Consider the following 9,045-nt stretch of genomic DNA (forward strand, 5'->3'; position numbering starts at 1 on the left):
TGGCACTAGCTCATCCCAAGTAATATCAATTATGATGGAAATTGTTGCAAATCATAACTCTGCTCATAACTCCTCTCTCAGAGGGTTTAATTTGCCGCATATATTTTGGTGCACCATGCAGATACTTTCGTTACAATTTTTAGGACAGAATGGAGTTCCATGATACCTCTCTCCATGTTTATTCCCCTTCTGGTTAATGCATGTTTTTTTAATAAAAGTGGAGCTTCTGTGTACTAATTTAATACTGTTTTTTGATCTGAGTGGTTTTTTTTTTTTTGGTTATATACTATATTAATTTAATTATTTAATGTAATTAAGTGATGTAAGGGAAAAGAAGAAAAATGGCTCCAGTTAAACAGCTTGTCTGGAAATACTTGGTTATTAAGAGATAATGCCAGGAGAGAAAAGACCTTTGTAAAGCAGATCAAAAGAAGTATGGCAGGTTTAAAAAGGAAAATCCTCTCAGGAGAGGGAGCAGTTGTTTGGGGGGAACCCAAACTGTGATAACAAGGACTTGCTGGGAGTGCTGAAATAAATTAGATTAATTTAGGTTACCATCAAGGGTAATATGAAGGTAATATAGATGTGTGTATAGATTATTTATTGCTTCAAAATCCTTTGTTTCTAGTTCCAAAATAACTACTTTGAAAGAAGTCTTTTGAGAAGGCTGTTTTGCCACTGAATACCATTGGTTCCAGATTCTTAATGGGTGTCTGAGTACCACTGGAACTGCTAAGTAAGTACACCTGGTACACAGGGTACTAGGAACTGATCCAAGGGTGAGAAAGCTGCAAAACATGTAAAAGCATAAAACTAACTTCTCAGGGTTGTGCTCAGGGAGACCAGGAAATGGAAAGAGGAACAGCTAGCCATGCATCTGTGACATCTCTTGAGTCATGCAAGGATAAAATTTAGGCAAGTTGCACTTCTCTTTACAGACAACAGCAGTTCAACTGTGTGTCATAAAACAAGAGATTTATTTACATCACTATTCAAATAATATAATGAAGGAACAAAAACCCCCACCAACAGACTGAGGGTCTGAGTCTCTTACATTAAGACAGAGGGTGCTGGCAGTGGGAAGGCCTTAAATACACAGGAAATACGATATCAGTAATTTGCACTGGGCACCTGCCTAGCTGCATACAGTTGGCAGATTTTTGTGGTATGTGCCTGTCTCTAATATTTGGGCTTTATTCCTTTCTTCCCTAAATTAATGTAAAGCCCACTTTAACATCTTTTGAAGATTGGTGCAAATTGGCCTTAGTGTGAAAATGAGAGTAAGTCCTGACACTGGGGCTAGGCACACACCTCAAAAATCAGTCCCTGTGCATTCAGCTAGGCAGATGCCCAATAAAGATTACCGATATCATGTTCCTTGTTTATTTATATCAAACAATTTTTATTTGAAACCTGCTATTAGTGTACACAGCGAGCCTGTGTAGCTATATGTTCATATAAGGGTGACCTTAATTGGCCTCTCTCTTTTCCTATTTATGTCCAATTGTTTTCCTTTATCTTAAATTAGTTTATAAATTTTTGGCACTGATGCTTTTTTTACTATATGCTTGCACAATGGGACTTCTGGGTGGACCTGAAATACAAATAAACAATTATAACAGCTTTACAATGAATGTCTTTTGGTTGTGCTGGTGCCTCGGGTGTTTTAATTTATTTAGACATTTAAGTACATAGGTTTTACATGCACAAGTAATCATAAAAAGTGAATTTTAAACCTGACTATTCTATCTTTTCCAGTGTATGGCACTGTGCAGTGAAAGGGTACCCTTAACCTTTCTCTGGAGTCCCGACACAGGAGCTTACAGTTATTTTATGTGAATGTGACAAGACAACCTCAATGTAATCTCCACCCTGCTCCTGCCAAAACAGCGTACAGGATCTGAGGCCAAAGCTAGTTTATTCTCCTATTCTGCCATGACACAAGAAAGTAAGGCTCAGAATTAAGTAAGGAGCACTAGTATTTATAATTTTAAAACAAAATAAATGTACGCATGTGTGTGTGCACATGTGTATGTGCACACACATGTGCACACACGTACAGATTTATGCATATGAATGAAAATAGTGCATATTTGGCTGCTTTCACCATCACTCACCCTTTTTTGTGGTTGTTCCATTTCCTGAACTGTAAAGTTAGAAGTGGCATGTGCCACAATACCATTGCACACAAGATTCTCAATTCCAGTCAGGGCATTCAGCTATTACCATAACAGAAATACAATATTAGAGGCATAAACTCAGAGAGGAAATGTTTAGCATTTTCTAATCCAATCTCATCCAATTTTTCTACCTCCTCCCCCTATTTTTCCTGACATTTCATACCTCCCTCCTGATTATAGAAGTTATATTTAGCTTATGACTTCTTGATAGGATCTTCAGGGATGGGCAAAAGGTGTATCTGGTGAGTGGCCAGACTCCTTTTCCCAGCAGCCCCCACTGCTGGGAAATCATTGCTGTGGCTGGTTTCCATGGAGACCCCAGTAGTGGCAGTGGCATGACAGCGCAGGGCTGGAGTTTCGATGGAGATCAGCTCTAGCAGTGCTGGCCGGCTGCATGGCTGGGTGGGGAGCTGCTCCAGGGCCAGGGCTGGGATCTTGCAGTGCTGACAGCATTGTCTGGAGGCAGGCAGAGCTGCGATCCACTGCCTGCACACCCCTGCCTGAGGTGTGTGGGCAGTGGATCACAGCTCTGCCCTGACTCTGGACCATGCTGCCAGCGCAGCTGGGGCCAGTCTCCATGGAAACCCTGGTCCCCCACTGGCATGGCACCACCGCTTCTGGGATCTCCATGGAAACTGGCTACAGTGATGTGGGGGGCTGGGAAATGGAGTCCTCTGTGGCCCTGACGTGGCCACAGGCTGGACTTTGTCTGCCCCTGTTCTAGAACTAGAAGATCTAGAACTTTGTATTATGTGTCTATTAGCGTGGCCACTGAAGCTTCTCCAGACTCCAGGCTCCTTGGCAAGAGGCAGGCCCCCACAACCAATCAGTGGTGAGGGGCAGGGCCATTTCCTCCTCTGCCAATCAGCAGTGAGAGGTGGAGCCACTGGGTCCATTGGTCAATCAGCAGCAAGGGGTAGGGCCATGACCTCCCTCTGTCCCTCCCTGGCAGGCTTGGAACCCTACCTCTAGACACAGCCAATCAAATCAAGAGGACAAATGATTGACATATATTTCAACCAATGAACTGAAAAACAGGACTTTTTGCTGTCCCATCCTCCTTCAGAAATGGACAGGGGTGACAAAGGGTTTAAAAGCAGGATGGTCTGGTATAAAACAGGAACAATGGCCACTCTATTGTTTATACAATGCCTAGCACAGAAAAGGTGTAGATCCTTAACAGCAGCCCAGGCTATGACATACAGTTGGCAGGTACTACTACTACTATCAAGTCACCCAACCAGGGAACATAAAGTCCTAAGGGCTAGACTCAATAAAGCAGGGGTTGAGAAAATTTTTGCAACTGCAAGCTGCTGCTTATAACCAGGGATCCATGGAAAAATGGAAAAAAACCACTGGATTTTCCCTTTATCCAAGAAAAATGTAGATTTTTAATTTTAACAGAGAAACCTGTGGATTTTTCTCTTTTGCAAGGAACTCTCTGCAGGCTGGCAGAGTTCCAGCCTGCAAGGGACTGGAGGGAGGGTGATTAGGCAGAGGGTACCATGTACATGTACATGCACATGGCAGCCAGGCAGCTTGGAGAACAGGTCCTGTAGGTAAGTCTGGTGGGGGTGGAAGGGGTTGAGGCCCCCATAGGAAGGGAGGGAGGGAGGGAGTTGGGCATGGCAGGGCTAGGGCTGGGGCTTCTGCCCAGCCAGGCAGTGAGTGGGACTTGGGGCCCAGGGCTGCAGTGCACAGCCACTGGGCCCCAGCAGGGAGCAGGACAGGGCCATGGGCAGCTCATCCAGGGAGTGGGGGGTGGGAGGGGATAGTTCTCCACCACTGCACGTACTCCCAGGCAGGTAGGGGGGGACCCATGCACCCAAGATCTGTGCATGGGTCAGGTGCAGGCTGCCTGCTGTGGGCTTAGGCTCCCCGTCCTCCTGCCCTCTCCCTGGGGGCTCCTCAGTCCAGTGGGCGGGACCTAGCATGGCAAGGCACAGTGAAGCCAGATGAGGAAGCAGCTTGCTGCTGCAAGCTCCATGCTGCCCTGGCAGCATGGCCCCTGCCCATTCTGCAGCAGTGCAGGTGGCAGCCTAGGATTGTACCACTTGCTGCTGTGGGGTGGGCAGGGCACACATTGCCAGGGCAGCACAGAGTTTGCAGCAGCAAGAAGCTTCCTCTCCCAGCCCCGCTTGGCCCTGCCATGCCAGGTCTTGCCTGCCGGGCTGCGGAGGCCCCGGGGAGGGCAGCAGGGCAGGGAGCCCAAGCCCACAACAGGAAGCCTGCACCCACCTTCACCCCCACCCTGCACACAGATCTAGGGGCCACGGGCCCCCTCTTCCTTTCTGGGTGTGCATGAAGTGGTGGGGAACCAGCCTCACTCACCTGAGCCCACAGTGGGCAGCCCACTCCCACCCCCCCATGGGCTCCACTCTGGCCACGCCACCCGTGAGGGAAAGGGAACCGGGCTCCCCACTCGGGCCACAGCCAGGGCTTGGGCACTCCTGCAGGGGGCTGGGGGCTGCAGACCTGGGTCCCAGGCCCCATAGCTTTGGCAGCTGGGGGCCATCTCCATCAGGGCTGGGGTGGGCAGGGGGCTGTCAGGGAGTGAGGGGCATTGGCAGGGCCCAGGGGGCTCTAAGTTAGGTATAAAGAGCACCAGCTGGGCTAGGGGTCTGTGGCTTTGGAGTGTATGGCCTAGACCTGCATCCTGGTGAGCTAAGGGGGAGGGGAGCTCTGAGTTTCCATAATAAAAAACTTAAAATCAAATACCAAAATGTATAAGCACTTAAGCATTTATTTGATTATCAACACTACTATTTTACTAGTGATTGAGGCACTGGTAGGCTTCCAAACTGATTTAAATTTATAAATATATCAATAAAACATTGTGTACAAGTGATACCTATGTATATATTAGTGGGGTGTGTGTGTATATTTATATTTACACACACACACACACACACACACACACACACACACACACACACACTAATATATACATATTAGTGGTATTTAATTTTAATCATAGCTTTTGGGGTTTTATCAGAGAATTTGCAAGTTTTTATTAGGGAAAACCAGGATCCCTGCATATGACCCAGCCCCTCATGCAGGCTGTACCCCTGGCAATCAGCAGGTGTGGTGAGGGTAATAGGTAAGTGGTAGGACCCAGGGAATACCTCCTTTGTTGCAATAGATGCTTGAACCCTGAGGGTGTGCCTCTGTTGCTGTGGCTGGAGTGTGCTGCCTAGTTCACACCCAAATCCCACTAGGATCCAGTCCTTAGACAAGATTGCCTAGTTTCTGAATCCTGGTGGGGATTTAGAGCAAGTCAGATGCTGAGCTGGTCAGACTTATTAAGACAGGAACACTTCAGGGCATACACAGAAGTCAGTTCTAGGTGCTTGGGGAACTTTAAAAGTAAAAAAGTAAGGTGCCTATGGAATTTGAGGGCCTCCATGTTTAGGAAGTGACGGGTTTCAGGCCTGCATTGCGCTTATAACCACTTTAGTTGCCTAAATTCTTTTTGGGTCTGGCCCTAATCTTTGCTAAGGTTCAGAGCCACCCTACCTGGCAAAATAACTATTTTACAAACAGACACCTGTAAATGTAAAATAGAAGGAAAAACACCTATACTGTATTGCATGTAATCAAGCTCCAGCTCTACTACAAATGTTAAGCAGTATGGAGGGAAATGCACACACTCAGATACTGGAAAGCAGAAACCACACTGTTTGGAAACCACTGAATGATAAAAAAGCATGCAGATTCTAAAATTAATGCATTCTAACATCACCTCCCCCTAAAACCATGATCCCAATAAACACCCAGATGCACACTTTGAAATGTCATCCCTGACTACTATAGTTATTCTTTGGGTACCTAAAATCTTGGTACTTAGGCAAATAAACTGAGTCCTTCCATGACATTTGACCATGTCAGGGTTCCAATTTTCTAACTGCCTAAACTTCAGAGAAACATCCTCATGTGGTCCAGCAAATTGCTGTTTGACCAGATCTTTTACGGTTTCATCTAATTACCTCTTAAAGGCTATGAGTGTAGCTCAAGTCACTTGCAACGTTGTTGGCTTGTGTTGAAAGGATGTAAGCCTTTCATAGCTGTGAATATTTTTGTTTCTTGACTTGTAGGTTTGAGGGCTGCCAATGTTTTTACACTATCATTACATAATAAAATAATTTGACAACTTTTGTTTGCATAATAGTGTTAAACAAAAGTAATTATTTTACCTGCTTCTTTCCTAGACCTGACAGCTTATTTAACATCTCCCCCAACTATACAGCTGGTCCAATAAAAGATATGACAAGTCCTGATTCTCAGTGTTGTTAGTTACATTTTGAATGCCATTCAAGAGTCACTGATACAACCACAGACTGGATTAAATTTGAAACGGGAGGGGGGGTGGGAATGGTGTAGTCTATTTGCACATGGATGTTAAGGAGCTGAATACTTATGCAGAAAAAGAGTGCTAAGTTATTAAATCTGAGGAGAAAGAATAAGAGGTAACTTGTAACTGAAGATAGTTTTCAAGGAGTCTGGCAAATGGAATTTTGATAATGAAGACACTAAGATACGCATAATGAATCTGCTGTTTGGCAGGTTTTGTTTTTAGAAATTACAATTCGGTATCACTTCAGCACCTGAAACATTTCACAGACCTACAGAACATAGATTTCAGAGCCTAGCAGGCAGATGAATACAGGTTTACAGTGTTATTAGCTTGGATACTCAACAGGGAAAAGAAAGAGTCAATTCCTACCATGTAAAACAACATTCCTAGGCCATAATAAATTACCCATTGCTGGGATACAGCTAAACAGAAGAGAGCTGCTGAAAAAAATATTGATATCCCAAAGCTACTAATCATCACCTATCAACCAAGTGAAAGAAACGTTTAAATATAATTAACCATCTGTATGAATTCACACCAAGTTTGGCATCTAAAACTTCAGTACCTCCCCATAGTGTTTCATTCCAACTATCATTACTTCAATTATCACTTCATCTACCTCTACAATCTTTTCAAATAAATTCGTTCTGATCATTGTTCAGGATGGCGTTCCCCAAGGAAATTGCATCCTAGATTTTTTTTCTTTGCTCCATTTCTTTCTAGGATGCTGCCCTATTTCAGGCAGCTCTGCTGTACTTTGTGTTAGTCTCTTGCTTTCTCTCCTCAGTAGCTCCAGTTAATCCGTTTTCAATTGGTGTTAAGCCTTTGGCCTCAGATTTTAGTAGTGGCTTCCTTCCAAACCATAGTTGTTTCTTTTTCTAAGTTATGTCTGGGTTTGGAGGCAGCTGCTCCCTAGTTTGTCAGTCTGTCTGTGAGGGTCCAGGACAATAGCTTTGTATAAAATACTTCGACTGTGACAGCTTAGGAATGTGGCTTTGTCCCCAGGGCACCTGCCATTCTGCCAGAAGTGAGGGAAGATGCTTATGTAATTCTGATGAGATTCCCATTCTGATGTCCCCTCTCAGGGTTTTTTGCTGCAATGTCACGTTATTATTGGGAAGCTCTAGATTATTTCCCTCCTACTTATGATTTGGAGAGCAGGCATTTTCAGGGGACCTCTTGTTTCCTATGCATTCTAGAACCAGCTCTAGAAAAGTCTAGGAAGAGTGAATGGGTTGGCATTAGAAATGGGAATTCACGCTCTTATGTCAGTAACTCTATATTCCAGACACCTAAACCCAAGAAGAGTTCCAGTTTGTCTCAGACTAGGAACTGAACCCAAGAGTAGGAATTCTGTATGATAACATCTTCAGAGAAATGGAATTGCAGTTAAGTAATTTTGTTTTCTATACTTCACACAAATGTTGGGAGGATAAATTCATGATCCATAAAGTGCCCACATATTATGGCAATGAGGGCCATACCCCTAAATACACCTGGTTTGCAATCAGCACCAGTGATATGGATAGTGGCCCATCCATACCATTTGAGCAAAAAAATTAAACCATTTGCAATTATTTATACATTCTGTCTCTCTGTTCACAAGCAAAAAGAAAGCTTTGGCTTTATTACTTTGTCATGTAGTTTCCTTAGACTGGAATGTGCATCTTGTAAAATTACTAATGGGTCAAGTATGATATGCAAACTTTCCTGTATGTATAACGAATGACCTAACAATGAAGTCTTTCTTTAAAGTGGATGGCTAAAGGTCCATAAAGAAACATTTTCGCAAATCAACAAAACATTTTGTACAATACCATCCCAAGAAAGGGCATTTTTTTCAGTGTATCCCAACTTCGAAACAGATTATTACATTTCAGAAACAAGAACTGGAGATTGGTCCAAAATGTATCTTATGGATCCAAATTCAAACTTCTCTGAAGTTTGAGACTGTTCAGATTTGAGCTGGTCCCAACCAACTATTTGTCCTCTTTAGAAGTAAAAAATGGATACTTTTTAAAAAGAATAAGATATATCATGGACTCCTGCACTTCAGCTGTCAGGTTTTGTTCAGGAAATTTACTGAAGTGAGACAGCATCCTCCAGAAAAAGTGGAAGACAAAGGAGTAAATTATTTATCATACCTTATATCAGCTATGTGGCTGTATTCTCTTACTCCTGTCATTTTCTAGGACAGGAACCACCTTACGGTTAGAGCTCTGGACTGGAACTGAGAAGAACTGCGTAGTTTAGTTCTTAGTTCTGCAACAAATTTCTGCGACCAGAGCTGAGATGTGGATTTATCTGTCTCAGTTTCCGCCCTGTGTAAAGTAAGGTATCATAAATATAAATCCATAAATATCCAAGAGGTATTCAGACAGTATCACAAATATCACACTGTCTAACTAGAACATTTTTGAAAGCAGTACTGGTGCTTTGTGTCTAGATTTTATTTGTCTTCTCTGGTCCATTTTTTCACTTTTTATTGTCTGACAATATTTTTCAGGATTA

At 43.5% G+C, this 9,045-nt stretch overlaps 1 long non-coding RNA gene across 1 annotated transcript in view; it reads right to left on the reverse strand.

Annotated features, from left to right (window-relative positions):
* Positions 1 to 3,187: 3,187 nt before the first annotated feature.
* Positions 3,188 to 9,045, reverse strand: part of LOC109299586 — a 19,917-nt gene continuing 14,059 nt past the window's right edge. Inside the window, exon 3 of the long non-coding RNA XR_002097925.1 lies at positions 3,188 to 3,286. This is a non-coding gene — a long non-coding RNA (uncharacterized LOC109299586). The remainder of the gene's footprint in view (positions 3,287 to 9,045) is intronic.

This window comes from Gavialis gangeticus, unplaced genomic scaffold (genome assembly GCF_001723915.1).
Source record: "Gavialis gangeticus isolate Ggan-Ray unplaced genomic scaffold, GavGan_comp1, whole genome shotgun sequence".
In the NCBI taxonomy this organism is placed as follows: Eukaryota; Metazoa; Chordata; order Crocodylia; family Gavialidae; genus Gavialis; species Gavialis gangeticus.